The sequence below is a fragment of the Mustela nigripes genome, chromosome 2 (assembly GCF_022355385.1).
Source record: "Mustela nigripes isolate SB6536 chromosome 2, MUSNIG.SB6536, whole genome shotgun sequence".
Taxonomy (NCBI): domain Eukaryota; kingdom Metazoa; phylum Chordata; class Mammalia; order Carnivora; family Mustelidae; genus Mustela; species Mustela nigripes.
In genome coordinates, this window is record NC_081558.1 from 155,087,497 (window position 1) to 155,104,209 (window position 16,713).

General features: G+C 38.6%; 1 pseudogene; it reads left to right on the forward strand.

The window, feature by feature from the left end:
- Positions 1–471: 471 nt before the first annotated feature.
- LOC132010184 (DDB1- and CUL4-associated factor 13-like) lies at positions 472–1,987 on the forward strand (annotated as a pseudogene).
- The last annotated feature ends 14,726 nt before the right edge of the window (positions 1,988–16,713 follow it).

Sequence of the window (16,713 nt, forward strand, 5' to 3'; positions counted from 1 at the left end):
TCTTTGAACTTTGATTCTCTCTTCCTTTCTTTTTATTAGCTATTCCTCCCATATGTCTATCATCTGCGAAGCTTATAATCGTGCTTTTATGTCTTTGTTCAAGTTGTTGATAAAAATGTTGAGTAGAACAGATTCCCATAATAATGCACATAATACTAATATTTTATATTTGCATGGTGCTAAAGCATTCACAAAGCATATTCATATACAAAATCTCATTTGATACTATAATCCTGGATGGTAGGAGGCGCAACCTTATTTGCTTTTCCTCTCATTATGGATAAAGAAATGATGCTAAGAGAACATGAGTCACACCACTACTAGTAGAGTTAGTAGTATAAATTAGATGTTTTAAGGGGGATTTGTTTAAGAAGGCAGCAGGAACCCAAGTGTGAAGGAAAGGCTTGTGTGGTTGGGGACAACTAGCAGCCAAAATGAAGGCAAAGATGCTGAGCCAGAACCCGGACAACTATGTCGGAGAAATCAAGCTGGACTTACAAAGAATTCCAAGAAACTGTGATCCTACTTACATTTTTTTTTTTGAGGTCCCACAAGAATACTTAAAAGCTTTAAAGGCACCAAACTGGAATGTGTATTTACGAAACCATTGTTTGCTTTCCTGGGTGGTCACCGAGATGGAGTCTGTTGCTTGGCAGAGCATCCAAAGACCCTGACTGCTGCCCTTCCTGGGGCATGTGATGGAGAGGTTAGAATTTGGAACTTGACTAAATGAAATGTATCTGTAGGGCACCTGGGTGGCTCAGTGGGTTAAGCCTCTGCCTTCAGCTCAGGTCATGATCTCAGGGTCCTGGGATCCTGCTCAGTGGGGCTCTCTGCTCAGTGGGGAGCCTGCTTTCCCCTCCCCCTGCCTGCCTCTCTGCCTTCTTGTGATGTCTCTCTCTGTGTCAAATAAATAAATAAAATCTTCAAAAAAAAAAAAGAAAGAAAAAGAAAATGTATCTGTATAATGCAAGCACATGAGGGTTTTGTACAAAGAATATGTACTTACTTTTGTGGGACTTCTTTTTCTACTATTGGTGATGACAAAACTGTGGGGCAGTGGGAAATGGATGGACCAGGTAATGGGGGAAGAGGAGAAACCATTGCATACCACATTAGGAAAGACAGCGTGTGCGGGAATTGATCATCACTGGAGAGAAACTGTTTTGCTTCATGTGGACAGCAAGTAAACATTTGGGATAAACAAAGAACAAGTTCTATATGTCCAATGACCTGGGGATTCAGCAGTATAACTAGTATTAAAGTTAAACCAATTGAGATGTTTATCTTAGAAAGTTGTGCTTCTAACAGGAATATAGAACTATATGATATGAGGCATGCCAGTCCTCTGAAAAAGGTCATCTTCGATATGAGAACAAATACAATTTACTGGAGCTCTATGGAAGCTTTCATTTTTACTGCTGCAAATGATTAGAACGGTATAGTTTTGATATGCATATACTGGACATTCCCCTAATGGTACATATGGATCATGCAGCTGTGGGGCTTGATATGGATTAATTTCCCACTGGGAAAGAGTTATGTGTGCTAGTTTTGATAAATATATTTGGCTCTTTCCTGTGGACAAAAGTAGAAGCAGGGAAGTCTATCACACAAAGAGAATGCAACATGTTATCTATGTAAAACGGACTTCTGACAGCAAATACATTATATGTGGGTCTGATGAAATGAACATTTATTTGTCTATGTAAAGCCAATGCTTCTGAAAAATTGGGTATGCTTCTATCGTGAGAAAAAGCAGCCAAAGATTATAACCAAAAGTTGAAGAAGACATTTCAATATCATTCTCATATAAAACACATTGCTTATCACTGACATCTACCAAAATCTGTCTACAGCCAGATTGAGGAACAGTGCATCATGAAAGAAGCACATCAGTGAACGGAAGTGAATGGTCTCAAACATAGCAGGATTTGTGTCAATCGTGTCAGAGAAAAAGAAACACATAGTTGCAGTTGTGAAATAACCCTTGATACTCCTACCAATCCTGATATATAATTGTGTGTTGCATTTTTTTTTTAAAGATTTTATTTATTTGACGGAGAGAGACACAGTGAGAGAGGGAACACAAGCAGAGGAAGTGGGAGAGGGAGAATCAGGCTTCCTGCAGAGCAGGGAACCCGATTTGGGGCTAGATCCCAGAACCCTGGGATTATGACCTGAGCTGAAGGCAGAGGCTTAACAACAGAGCCACTGAGGCTCCCCTCCCTGTTTGTTGCATTTTTAAATTTTATTTATTTATTTACTTGAGAAAGAGAAAGATTGAGAAGGTAGGGGGAAGGAGCAAAGGCAGAAGGGTAAGAGGACTCCATATTGAGTGCAGAGCATAATGAGGGGCTTGATCCCTTAACTCTGAGATCATGACCTATGCCAAAATCAAGAGTTAGAGGAAGCTTAACCAACTGAACCACCCAGGTGCCCCTATTTGTTACATTTTGATTTGCAAACTTTGCAAGTAAAAGTACTGGCTTTTCTGAGCCGCTAAGGGTAATGGAGAAAAGATGAGAGCAGAGCTGAGTTTTCTAGGACAAGCATGAGTTAGCCAGATGGACATGAGGGATAAGGAGCATTCCAGGCCAGAAGAGTAATTATACAATGAACAGAGGTATGAGTATGGGGGGAGTGTTGGAAGATGATGGAGAATTAGACAGAGACACACAATTTAGAAATGGTTTCTTTTACTGATGGTATCGGCCTACTTGTAATGTTGATTAACCATGTCCTGATGAAAATCTTAAATATCTTTAATTTTTTTAAGAGGAAACATCAACACTTCAATTATTTCCTTTTGACTTTTTTGCATTTAATTTCTCTGGGTTTTAGATTTAAGAAACTAAGGTGTTAAATTAAGGGAAAAAAGGAAAGTTGTGTCTTGATTGAGTTACCTAACTTTATTTGCATAGCTATGTACATTTTAAAATAGAGCACAACATCAAAACAAACAATAATATCCCTGCCATGTTATGCAGAGGTATGATTACACAATTTAAAACTCAATTTTATTGTGCATACATGAAGACTGGTTTTTGATTGCTCAGGTTTTTTTTCCCCCAAACTCATAACAATTTCATTCTTCATCTTAAAGTTCTAAGGTTCAACTATATTTGAATTATCCATAAAGGAAATCATAAGTATTTTCTCTGTGGGAAAATATCCCCTCATACTTCATAACCTGAAAATGACTAAAGCAATTTGTACACTAAAAATGGGGGGAGGACACTCTGTTCTCAGACAAGGGCAAGGGAGCTTGAGAATCAAAGAATAATTTCTTGAAAGAAAAGGTTAAACAGGTCAAAAAAGAAGGTGATAGTGGATGTTGTTTTGAAATGCTAACAATAGCAACCCTTCCTACTTGTCTCTGGTTACATGGTCTCAAATAAAGCTGTCAGAGGCTAGCATCCCAGGATCTCTCTGCAGACCCTCTTTAAGAGCCATAAAGACCCAGTGTTCGCCATCGACTTGCTTCTACTTTAGAGTGAGAGAAACACACACGATGAAAGGAAGGTTAAAATCTAAGGCAGACAACAAGGAAGCAGCTGAAAGGGCTTGTTCACCCTGCAGTGTAATGAAAGATGTTGGTTCCGAGGTGGAACTTATACTTTTTCAGAGACTTCTGGTTGCCTAGAAGTTTGCAATCAAAGAGGAGTCAGAGTCTGATGTGGTTGCAAGGGAGTGGTGCCCATGTTGCCTCACTCCCCCATGATAGAAGGGCCACACAAGGCACATGCATTGAATTGGGAACCTCTGGGAAGTTCCCCAACAGAAGGCCTCCAGTTGTGTTCTGCCGAAGCAGTCAGCTCCAAAGGGACCTGGCATTCCTACTACAAACAGAACGTGACTGAGTCGCGTGGCCTTTTCCTGCCACTTCTGTTCTGTTCTTTGCCAGATAGCTCTGGCAAGCCCTGATTATATACACAGAGCATTTTACCATGCTGTGGGGAAACCTCAAAGTCTAAGTGTCTATGAAATGGGTTTGGTTAAAGACCTGTGGACCTCCTAATCATACTACATGAGACAGTCTTATCTAGAAAATGAGCCCACATTTAAATGGGACCTCAGTTAGGGATGAATAACGGTATAGATATTGAAAACCACTAACACATTTCAAAATAGGAGTGTGTAGAACAAAAAGATAGCCTTAAGAAAATATGGACACACTCAACGTTAGATACCATGCACTGAAATATTAATAGACTTAAAGTTAAGATGATAATAGTTGTCATACACCAAAGCTGAAAATAAAGACAGACAAGAACCTGGTGAAGAAGAATCAGAGTTCACACAGTCACTGGCTGATTTATTGCTAGTAAACTGACTGAACTTAATTAAAATGGAGTAGTTTTCTTTAAGTGAGAAATTTCTGTTTCATCACCCTTTGCTTGTGTTTTGAATTGAGGCCCTGACATTTACTGTAGATAAGGTCACAGTGTTGAGCAAAACTGAATAGTGACTCTCTGTCCATCAGGGACCTCGGCGCAAGAGTAAGAATGGTGAGAACAAAGGGACACCAAAACACATCCTTTACCTAGATCCCCCTTTTGGTAACATTTTGCTGCTTTTGCTTTATCTCTGAAGATATCTTAAGTAGAAGAAAATTCAGATGATACTGGATGCTTGAGTGACTTTCCTGAAAATCTAAAAGTGATGCTGTTCTACCCATTCCCATTTCTTTACTTCCTGACTTGATCTTTGCTGCACTGGCAGGCTCTTTCCTCTCTGACCATCTAAGGGAAACTGCTCTCTCAGGAGCCCTCAGCATCCCACCTTTATCTGAGATTATTTCCCGAATTTGTCTCCCTCTTTACAGGCCCAGTGCCTCATTATGGAGTTCTCTGCAACTTGAGTCCCGCTTCCACATTTTCTGCCCTTGAGAGCCTTATTCTTTCCCTTCTGTCTCCATATGCTTGCTCAATTTTCCCCCCCAGCCCCCACAAACCTCTCTCTACCTGCTACCCCTCCCATCTGGAAGCAGTCCTCCCCCAGTTCCATTAGTATTAAAAAATTATCCTTATTCAGTCTACACTTCTGACCTGTACTGCATCATGCTCCCTCCTACGGAAAGTGCACGTTTGCATTTTATCACACCCGCCCTGGCCCAGATGGGCTCACCCTTCAATCCCCATTATTTTTAGAGAAAGGGAGGGTTTTATTGCAATTTTTAATCTGATATTCATGGCTTTTCAGCTGAAAATTTGGCTCTCTGTTGTCAAGGAGAAAAAGTATTTTTCCACTTTTCCACTTTTCCATCTCTGTGTTGAAATGTTAGGTGGAGTGTGAATTTTGATGAACATGGCTGAAAGGAAGTAATGGGTCAAGAAAAGAGGGAACAGATTCAGTTTGGGCTAGACTCTAACAAATGCTCCTAGCTTCTTTACCACTTAAAATTCTTGGAGGGCAATTGTTGGTCTCAGAGTACAAATAACTTTCTTTGCCAGGACATACTCAAGGGGTTACTTTTTTCCTTTCATCCTAGATACTTAAGTGATGCACTGAGAATGTGGAACGTTGTGATATACTGTTTTGAGCTGTTGTCTCTTCATATCCTTGAATAGCTCTTTAAATTTAGGTACTGCTGGCCATCAGTTTGCTTGCCTGCAAAATGAGGACATTGGATTTGAGTATTTCAAATGTCTAATTCATTCATAAATGTGTGCATAACAATTCTGAAGCATGCTGAAAGGTAGAGTTAGGAACTCTTTCCTTGAAAGAGGAAAGTGTCAAAATGAGACAAGGAGGATTTAACCCTCCTTGTTTCTACCTGGAATTATCCTACTGTAACAAAGAGAAGGCAAGTTATTATTTAACACCCAAAATGACTATAGGTACATCTGCCTTCCTAATGAAGTGGGGTAAAATTATTTCTATACACTATTTCTTTCCTCTCATGAAGATTGGTTGAGACGATAGAAAGCAGGGAAATCTCAAAGTTTCTTTCAGTCATTTGTGTTATTTGAGGGGAAGCTAGGGAAAATCTGTTGCTTGGCATTATCCCCTAGTGAATCTTTGGGTATGCATATAGCAGGGTCTGGGCTGGATAGGCTGCTGTCCATAATAAGGTGAAGGAAGGTGTCCTCTCTGGGAGGGTACAGGAAAAATCCCCAGAAAACAGTGAAGCACAGAATTCTTAGACAGCCAGGCAGTAGACTGAAGCAGACACCTGTCACGTCAACACTTAAGAAAAGTCTGCTTCATGCAAATGCCTTACATGAGAAGGTTTGAATAAAAACAAAACAAACAAACAAAAAAAACAGCTAGACGAAGTGAGACCTGAATAAGATCATAGTTCACTGGAAGATAGGACTCAAAACTAGAAGGAATTATTTGCAAACATTTTGGAATAAAGGCACATAAAGAACATGTCTTATTTACCTATTTGTCTATGGTTTACAAAGAAAATTAGCACCCATGGGGCACACCTTTCCCATACCTTATGTTCTTGTGCCTGAAAGTTGTAGGAAGCCCCATGTATGTGAACACGTTTGCCTTTTAAATGAGGCATAATCAACTGCGAAAGGTTCATGCTCCAGTTTGTAAACTATGAGGACTAATTTGGCATAATCCATATAATATAACACATTACAAAGGGAGACATTTAAATATCATAACTTTTATCTGTAATGTAGACTTAATTCCATTTTGTTGTATTACTTTTTCCCAGCTGTAATGTTGACGTCACGGTAAACATTCCAATCTGTCAGCACACCCTCAAACATTTTTCATTCTTTTAGAAACTTGGGAGCTGTTGTGGGTGATAATCAATACTAGATAGGACTGCTGAATTACTTGATATCATGGCTTTTGAAAAAATACTAAGTTTTTGGGACGCCTGGGTGGCTCAGTTGGTAAGCAGCTGCCTTCGGCTCAGGTCATGATCCCAGTGTCCTGGGATCAAGTCCCACATCGGACTCCTTGCTCCGCAGGGAGCCTGCTTCTCCCTCTGACTCTGCCTTCCACTCTGTCTGCCTGTGCTCGCTCTCGCTCTCTCTCTGACAAATAAATAAATAAAATATTAAAAAATAAATAAATAAAAATAAAAGGAAAAATACTAAGTTTTATTGAAAATATATTCATGATGCCTTATTACAGTACCTAGCACATGGTAATTGTGCAGTAAGTATTAGGTATTGCCAATATTATTACGTTTGCAGTTATTATTGGATAACCAAGTATGATCTTTTTTACAATTATCATCTCACTAAAACCAAACAGCTCTTTAAGGTAAACATCATTATTCTAGTTTCATAGAAAAGAAGCTTGAGGTTCAAGTAACCCAAGTGTTACTTACTTTCCTATGTTTTAATAAATAGAAAATGGCAAAGTGACTGTTTAAACCCAAAGCAAATGTTCCTTCCATGATACATGGTTTTCAGACTTCAGGTTGCCTCCACTAGAGATGAAGTGATTTGGGGTGGAATGCAGAAAAACATTAAAAATCTTTAATAAGTTTAATTAATTTTAATATATGTACGAAAAATATTTGCAATCAGTAGTTATGGATTTGGGGGTATAGCAATGATTATAAAAATATTCTTAAAATTTTTTTATCAGTGTAAAAATGTACATTAAACTTAAAAATATGTATTTATAATAATACAACTCTAGAAAAAGTCACAAAAGAGGCATTTGAACAGATGAAATTTATTCTTTTATTTATTCTTATTTATTTATTTATTTTGAATGGCTGAAACTCAGTTAACACAGCAGTGGATTACATTTCCTGGATTTTCAAACTTCTCTCTTTAGGAACTCACTGGTGGCTTGGGAACTAGGAAAATCTACCCACACACATACACAAAACATATTTTCTTAAAATGTCCCTAAAACTTTTGTCTATTAAATTGTTATTGTCAACGAAATACCATTCTAAAAGCAAGTAAATCTTCTTATATGCTGTAGCATCACCATTCTCTCTCTCCCCTCAGTTGCTACTTCTTACACTCTTCTCTAAGCTACAGCCTCACTGGGATGATACCAGCCATCAGAGGAAGGTGGTTGTCTGAGCACCTGAGGGACTTGATCCACTCCAAATGTTAATTTTATTCGGGCCTTCACTTTCTTTTCTTTTTTTTTCTTTCTTTCTTTTTTTTTTTTTTTTTTTTTTTAGAAGAGGTGCAAAGAAATCTTTTTTTTTTTTTTTAAGATTTTATTTATTTATTTGACAGACAGAAATCACAAGTAGGCAGAGAGAGAGAGGAGGAAGCAGGCTCCCCGCTGAGCAGAGAGCCCAATGCAGGGCTCAATCCCAGGACCCTGGGATCGGGACCTGAGCTGAAGACAGAGGCTTTAACCCACTGAGCCACCCAGGCACCCAGGGCCTTCACTTTCTAGGAGGAACCATCTGCCAGAGTAGCATGGGCCAATACCTGCTCTTGTTTTTCTGTGTGTAGAAGAGATCCCCACACAGAGATCCCCCAGCTCTGTTATTCATGGCCTCCCCTTCAATGTCGGCTGGACCTGGTGTATCTATGGGGTAGAATCTGACAAAAGTGATAGGATGTCACTTCGATGTAATTATATTACAAAAAAAAAAAAAAAAACTGTGACTTGCTGCACTGTCTCGCCTTTGACTTCTCTATTTGTACTTTGAGGAAGTAAGCTGCCATATTGGAGAGGCCCACCTCACAAGGTGACTGAGGGCCGCCTCTCATTAAAAGCCTTCAAGGAACTGACAGTCTCAGTCCAACACCCATGGTAATGGTGTCCTGCCAATAATCATAGGAGTAAACGTAGAGTGGATTTTTCTCCCGTTGAGACTTAGATTCAGTATGCACGGCCTTCACCAAATTGTGTCCATGGGAAGTCGTGAAGGAAAAAACCCAGCTGTACTATGCCTAGAGTCCTGACCTACAGAAACTGAAAAATAAATGTAGTTGTTTCAAGCTACTGAGCTTGGGAGTAGCAATAGATAACTAATATACTGCCTTACTAAATTAGATTTTAAAAAGGTCACATTGTGCACCTTCTCTGTACTCATGGCTTTATTTTACTCACTTAGGGAGAATTTGTCATCACATATTTTTTACTGACCTTTAACTTCCTGTAAGATATTCCTCATTTCTAATCCCACCAACCCCACCTCCAGTTATTTCTGGAAGATACCCAGGATGTTTTTTCTCTCACATTTTCTTATGAATAAGTGTCATTAGCTACAGGGAGGTTTCTGTCTTTTCCTCCTATCTGTCCATAGCCATCTGCTGCTGAGCTCTCTCATAAATCTGGGGAAGAATTTGTCAGCCCTGCTTTTAGTAGAGAACAATTCAACTGCCCCACTCCAGGAATTTCTACCCTCTCTGTGCACTGATACAGAGGCTCCTAGAGCTTTCCAGTGTGTCAGGACAATATGGGAAATTGACAAGCTGGGGTCCTTGACAAGCTGAAGCAGTTCCAATTCCTGGGCTGAAGGAGGAAGAAAGCCTATTTACTCATTGCTTACTTTAAGCTTTTCTTCTTTTATTATATGAACATTTAAAGCCATAAAAATTCTTAAAGACGTATCACAGCCTTAAAGACGTATCATAGATTTTGAAATTTTTTTTCTTTTCTCTTTTTAGCTTCACTCTCTTTCCTCTTTGTGATTCCGTTTGGATAGCTTCTATTGCTAGGTCTTCAAGTTCACTGTTAGTTTTTCTTCTGCCTTGTCTAATTTCAGTGTTTTTAATTTCATATATGGTGTTGTTTTAGCTTTGGGAAATTATTGTTTTTCATATGCCTTCCATTTCTCTCCTCATTACACTCATGTTTTCTTTTAAATCCTTGAACATATTTATAATTTCTCTTTTTTTTTTAAGATTTTATTCATTTATTTGACAGAGAGAGAGATATCACAAGTAGGCAGAGAGGCAGGCAGAGAGGAAGGGAAGCAGGCTCCCTGCTGAGCAGAGAGCACCATGTGGGGCTCGATCCCAGGACCCCGAGATCATGACCTGAGCCGAAGGCAGAGGCTTTAACCCACTGAGCCACCCAGGGGCCCCTATAATATCTCTTTTAAAATTCTTGTTTACTAATTCCAACACCTCTGATTTTTTTCTGACTCTATCTCTACTGACTGATTTTCTTCTGATTATGGGTACATTTTCTTGCTTCTTTCATCCTAGTAATTTTTTTTTAATTTTTTATTTTTTATAAACATATATTTTTTATAAACATATATTTTTATCCCCAGGTCTGTGAATCACCAGGTTTATTAGATAATGTAGAAATTAAATTGTAGAGTTTCTGGATTCCTTAGGCTTCTTTTAAAGAATATTGAGATTTATTTAGGCAAACGTTTAAAATTACTTGCTAATCAACTTGATCATTGTAAAGCTTGCTTTAAGCGTAAGCCTTGTTTATTAGCTTAAACCTAGAGTGCCCTTTAATCTACCTCGACTATGAAAGCAGGACATTCTGAGACCTCTACTTAATGTTCCAGTGAGGACTCTCCTCTCTGCTTGTTTGCAAATCAAATGTGTCCCAAACCTGTATGATCTTTAGAAACTGTTTAGATTACAACTCTTCAGTAGGTGATTTTTTTTTTCTAGTGACTGTTCTTTGTTTAGTCTTATGAAGACCTATCCATACACATTTAGCTTATATTCTGCCAATGCCTCAAGGAACCCCTGTGCAATTTCTGGCTAGCACCCTCCTCTCTGGTACTTTCCCCTGCAAAGTCCAACCACCCCAGACCCCTCAACTCTGCAAAATCACTGCACTGTCCTTGGATTTCTCTTTCCTGTGCTTGACTATCGTTCAATACCCATCATTTGTTTACTTTTTCTCAAAGCCTAAAGTCTAGCCTATTGTATAATGTCTGAAAATAGTTGTTTTCCATTTTGTGCAGTTTTATATTTTATACAATTTTTTAGTTGTTTTGGCTGGAGGGTAAGATTCTGCCACATTGGTTCCTAAACAGAGATTTTCTGTGTCCTAATATCTTAGAAGAGATGAACAGCAACTGGTTTATCAGTTTTCATTTCTCTTCTTCTTAGAATAAGACATAAGTTCATTGGGATTCAGCTGGAAGGCAACTCCAAGTGATAGGCAGCAAGTTATATTCAGAATTACTCCTCTTTTTTACAACAGTGCTTTGCTATTAGTCCAAGCATTCTGTCTATTCCTTCCTTCCTTTAAAATGGGTCTCCACTCAAGAGTCTTTAGTATTCAAGCAAATAGACACAGTCAGGCCAGGGACACCTGTCTTCCAGATTAGTCCAAACATGCTTGCATCTAAGCATGGGGTATAGCTCAGGCTTAGGAGTTCTAACCTCCGTCCTAAACCTTTATACACTTATGTTTTGATCAGCTGTAAAATGACACTCTGGCTCCTTCTTCCTTCCATTACACATTTGAGGTAGATAAAAGAACTCCTCCTTTTCAATTATTTGTTTAGAAAGTTGCCTATAAGAGATGGTCAGTTTTGATATTCACCTCCTGTGTGCATGTTAGGGAAAATATCCTGCCTATAGCAATGGTTCTGAAGAACCACATGAGCAGTTGTTGAAGATTCATATGGGTGGTCTTTATTTTTCTAATATCAAATCAAATCTGATACCAAAACCCTCTACTTCCTTAGGTTAATGAGAAATTGATTTTCTGTCATTAATTGAGATTCTTCCCTTGAGGGTATGAAATGATTCTAAGGATTCTTACTCAAAGTATAACTTTTAGGGACATAGCTCTGTTTGGGGAACATATCTGTTGTTTTTCATTTTCTAAACCTGGACATGGTACCTGAAGGAAAATGGCCCTATGGTCTTTGTATCACACTTGAACAGAAGGATCACTGTGGCACCTGGAAGACGCACTCATGTGGTTTAAGCTCTGGAAGAGTGACATACAACCAGCCACTTCCAAGATTTTACATCTCCCTTGGCTCTGTCAAGGAGTAGTGCAAGCACTCCTGGTATTTTCAGGGCCCCTCTCCTCTCCTGGTCCTGAAGAATCTCTTCTGTTTCTATTCTGTCTTTTTCTTCACCAAGAACTTGCCTTGCTTTCCAGGGACATTACATTATTTCCCAGCTTCCTCAGAAACAGGTATTAAGGTGGTGGTAGCAATCTCTCTATACTGCCATTAGTCCTGAGGTAAGAGGACACTAACATCTAACATCAATTTCCTAAAAAAAAAAAAAGTGAGAATTACACACACACACACACACACACACACACACACACACACACACATTGTCTAAATAATTTACACCCCCCCCTTTTTTTTGGTTTAAGTTCAGTTAGCTTCTGGTGGTCTCATACATAGTTACTGTGCTGTATTTTCTAAATAACTTTAACTATTTATAATATCTACTAGCTGTTGTTTTGGAGTCCCTATTATTTTAACTTTTATAATATGTATGTTTACAGCTTCTTGAGAAAATGTGTTCCATTTTCTCAATAGGGATAGAGCCTGAAGGAGAAAGACAAAGAGTAATTTTATAAGAAATTGAAATGTATCCCTCTGATGATTTCGGCAAAAGAGCCAAAGAATCCCTTAACATGGCAAGTTTTATATGTCAGGAGATGTGAATTTAGCATCTACTATGAGTACATAACACACTATATTAAGTATCAGATATAGATTCAAAGATGGTCTCCAACCTTCAGATGCTTGTATTCTGACAGACTACTATACTGCATTATGCTTGCCTCCTAGTCTTCAATTTTCACCCCTCTCTTTTTCCTGTCTCTCTTTCTTTGTTTCTCTCTTCTCTTTCCCTCCTCTTCTGTGACTCTGTTCCTCCTTTTCATGGGTTCTATCCTGACATTTCTGCTTCATTCTTCCTGTATGCCGAATTTCCTCTTTGTCTCTTCTTCTTCTTCTTCTTCTTCTTTTTTTTTTTTTTAAGATTTTATCTATTTATCTGACAGATAGAGATCACAGGTAGGCTGAGAGGCAGGCAGAGAGAGAGAGAGGAGGAAGCAGGCTTCCCATCGAGCAGAGAGCCTGAGGCAGGGCTCAATCCCAGGACCCTGGGATCATGACCTGAGCCAAAGGCAGAGGCTTTAACCCACTGAGCCACCCAGGTGCCCCCTCTTTGTCTCTTCTTAATGAGAGGGTTTTTTTTTTTTCCCCTTATAACTTGCCCATGCTAGCATGATGGTTTCCTGACCCCATTTTAGCTAATTTTCACTTTTTAAAATTTAGCTACTTTTTACTTTAATTCTCATTCTTAACTGCTTCCATCATTCAGATTTATAATGTGTAACTCAACATCAAAGTACACGATCTCATGTGTTCTTCACAATGGTGTTCTGCAGTAGGCAAGGCAACTGTTATTATTTACATGTTACAGATAAATTTATTAAGGCACAAAAAGATAATGTTACAGCCATAGTTTAGTAAGAGAAATTGAAGAATAGAACAAAGACCTTCCAACTCTCAATACCAGGTTCTTTGCAATGTACCACAAAGCCCTTCAAGTTTCTTATGCTTGCTGTGTAACCCTTGACCACATAAAGCTTGTGTTGTTCGATGCCACCCAGATTGTTTTAACCCCTCACCATCTTGAGGTGGGGAGGACTATGACTTACTCAACTCTCCTCTGCCAGGGGAGTGCATTCTGAGGATCTATTAGCTGTTTAATAAATAGTTGATGATATGATACTAAATATGCCCTGCAAAAAGTAGTGTACTGGGTTGGGCATGGAGGGAAAGCTGAGTGGGACAGTGGCACAATGAGACATTCTCTTGGAGATCTTGTCAGTTGGCTTTACATATTTTGTACATTTTTACACTGATGAAATGTGATCGGTGTTGCAAATGATAATCCAGTGTTGAATCTCTCCTTACTTGCATGGAATTTTAGGTTGTGGACTTCAGTCAATAAAGTTCCAACTATGGGAGGGAAAAATTACCATTTCCCCCAGAAACAGATTGATCTGACATTTAACACATGTCAAAAAACATGGAGTTTCCTCCCCAAACACATAGCTGCCCTTTGATTCTGGGAAGGTTATCACTTTTTCTTCAGTGACTCTCTTCTGCCTCTCTGCTTTATTTATGTTGCTCTTGGTGGTGGGCTACAGAGAATTTTAGCTTGAAGGGAATACTGTTCCTCATTAAGTATATCATGTGGCCATAGGTTTTATGCCTTACTGATATGCTTCTTAGTTTTTCTATGCCACTTTTTCACTTCAGAAGGAGTTCATGTATCACAGTCTCCTTGTGAAGCTTCATGACATTAACACCTGCCTTCTCCTTGCTTCAAGGAGATGTATTGAAGATTTATGTTTATAAGAAGGATTGAATTCCTTTGAGCTAGTTGCCACCAATGGAAATGTTATTACATACAATCTATGAATAGAATAAGCACCTCAGATTGATTGTCTGATTTGTTCAATGCTTTTCAATAAACAAATAGTTAGTGAAAAAAGAAAGTAGGAATGAGTGCAAAGAAACTGTCTCCAACCAAATGGGGGTTTTTGATTGTTCAAAAAGAAGTCTTAAAAAAAAAAAAAAAAAAACCTCCATTGTGTGGAGAGTTTCTGTTTTTGTTTGTTTGGTTTAAGATTAGCAGCAAACCAGGAACATTCTCTTCATCTCTGTCTACCATTGCACATAATTTTACTTCCCATAAAGTCCTATTCCAAACTCATCTACTTCCCAGGTTAATCTCACCTCCTCAGATTCTAAAGGGAGAATGTTTTGGAAGAAAGATCAAGGGCTTAGGACCCCAGTGTGGCCACAGTAATGACAAACTCTGAGTCCCAGTTTCTTCATCAGAAAGATAGGGATAATAAAAATCTAGTCCTTTACTTGAAAGAGCTGTAGTTAAAGATATAAGGCAAGAGAGGTATTTGTAAATTAGTAAAGACTATATAATTCTAGTTATTATTTTTATGATCCTTCCTTTGTCTTGTAGATTCTGCCTGACCTTAATATAATACTCCGTTTGCACTATATTAATGCGTCTATTTGAAAATTACTTTCTGAGCCTTTCCAAGCCCTTTTGTGGCTTATATATTCCCCAAGGACAGGACTGTCTCTTCTGTTTCTTTATATTCAGTGCCTCCTGCTTTCACACTGGTGCACTGCCAACTGATATCATCTTGAACATAAAGTTCTCTGAGAAGCAAGTGATGGAAAATGACTTTGGGTCATCCACAGACTATGATACCAGCAATCTAGACCATGTGCTATCATCAGAAGAATGAGAGAAGGAATTCAACAATGAAGTTTTAAACCACAGCAGCCTTGACATGAAGCATAGACAAATGGTTATTAGCATTAGCAACAAACTCTAGTGGGTAAAAGGTAAGAGAAGTTAAAAAAAAAATACTGCCTTATGAATAAAGGCAGGGTTCCCTTATTAAGTCAAAGCAGGCAAACTTTGTGGCTTAGCAAGTGGAGAACTGAGGCCCCATTGGGAGCCCCTGACTCTCTTCTCTATGAGGTTTATCTTTCTCTTGGACACTTCACTGGGAATCCATTGCCACTGGATTTTCCCTAAAGACTCTGCTCTCTCCCTTAAAAGCTCAGGCCCAAACATGGACAAAATCCCTTCAGTACAGTTAAAAAGAGTAGGCAATGTCAACACGTTTCCTAAAAGTAGCAAAAGGCAAGTAAAAAAAATGCAGGAAATTTCAAATCAGTACATTTTACAAAGCCTAGGTTCGTAGACTGTGAGAGATGCCAACTTGTTTCCAAGGTTCACAACTTGGTCCACTTTTTCCATCAAGAGCTGCTACAACATTAAAAAGCATCTCACCTGTTTTCCTGCTTCCAGAATATCTATCTGATTAAATAAGGGATTGTCATCAGACCTCCCTCTTTGTCTTTGCTCCTTGGTTACAAACTGTGGGATAAAGGCTAAAGGAGAAACTTCTGCCTCTCCACTCATCCCCCCAACCCTGGACCCTATTACTAAGTTTTTAATTCATGAAGGCAAACTTTTCCCCTGGCCATTGCCATAATTTGTATTTGAGGTTCCACATATTTTACAAATAAGAAATGGCTTGCTCTTTTGCATAAGAAAATCTAATTTTTGCAATAAAATTATATCTATACCACATTAACTATGCACATGAAAAATAAGGGCTCCTTTCTTCACACTGGAGAAAACTGATTCTTAGCTTTTGAAGATTCCTATGTTAATTTTCAGAAAAACCCATGGATTTGAGGGGTTGGGTAGCATGTTTTCAATTTCAATTCCCACACCCCACAATAAGGTAATTACTAGTTATTGCTCAATGTTGTTTTAGCTGGAACCTGTCTATATGCTCATTGCTAGCGCATTAAATGAGAAATCATTTGCTTTCTTCCTGTAGTCTGTCAGAAGGTTTTATGTGTAAAAAGTGAGGCTCTAATTGAGACTGTGATGTATCTAAAGACTGAAAACAAAATAAAACAAAACTGAGTCAAAGGAAGGCTTTTGGAAAAACCTGGGACACTTTCTCCCCATGACCATAATTTTCAAAATTACAATATCACAACCATGATATATTCACCTTATTCAGATTTCCCCAATTTTACTGGACTCATGTATATGCACATGTGTGCGAGGGCATGTGTGTTAATAACTGATTAATTTTGCCATTTGTGATGACTTGTATATATAGTAACACAACCAAGATATTCAACTGTTACAACACCCAAGAATTTCTTGTAATATCCTTTTATAATCACACCTATCTCCTTCCTATGTCCCCTCTTGCCCCTAAACACTGGCAACCTATTGTCTGTCTGCATTTCCAAAATTGTGTTATTTTAAGAATGTTATA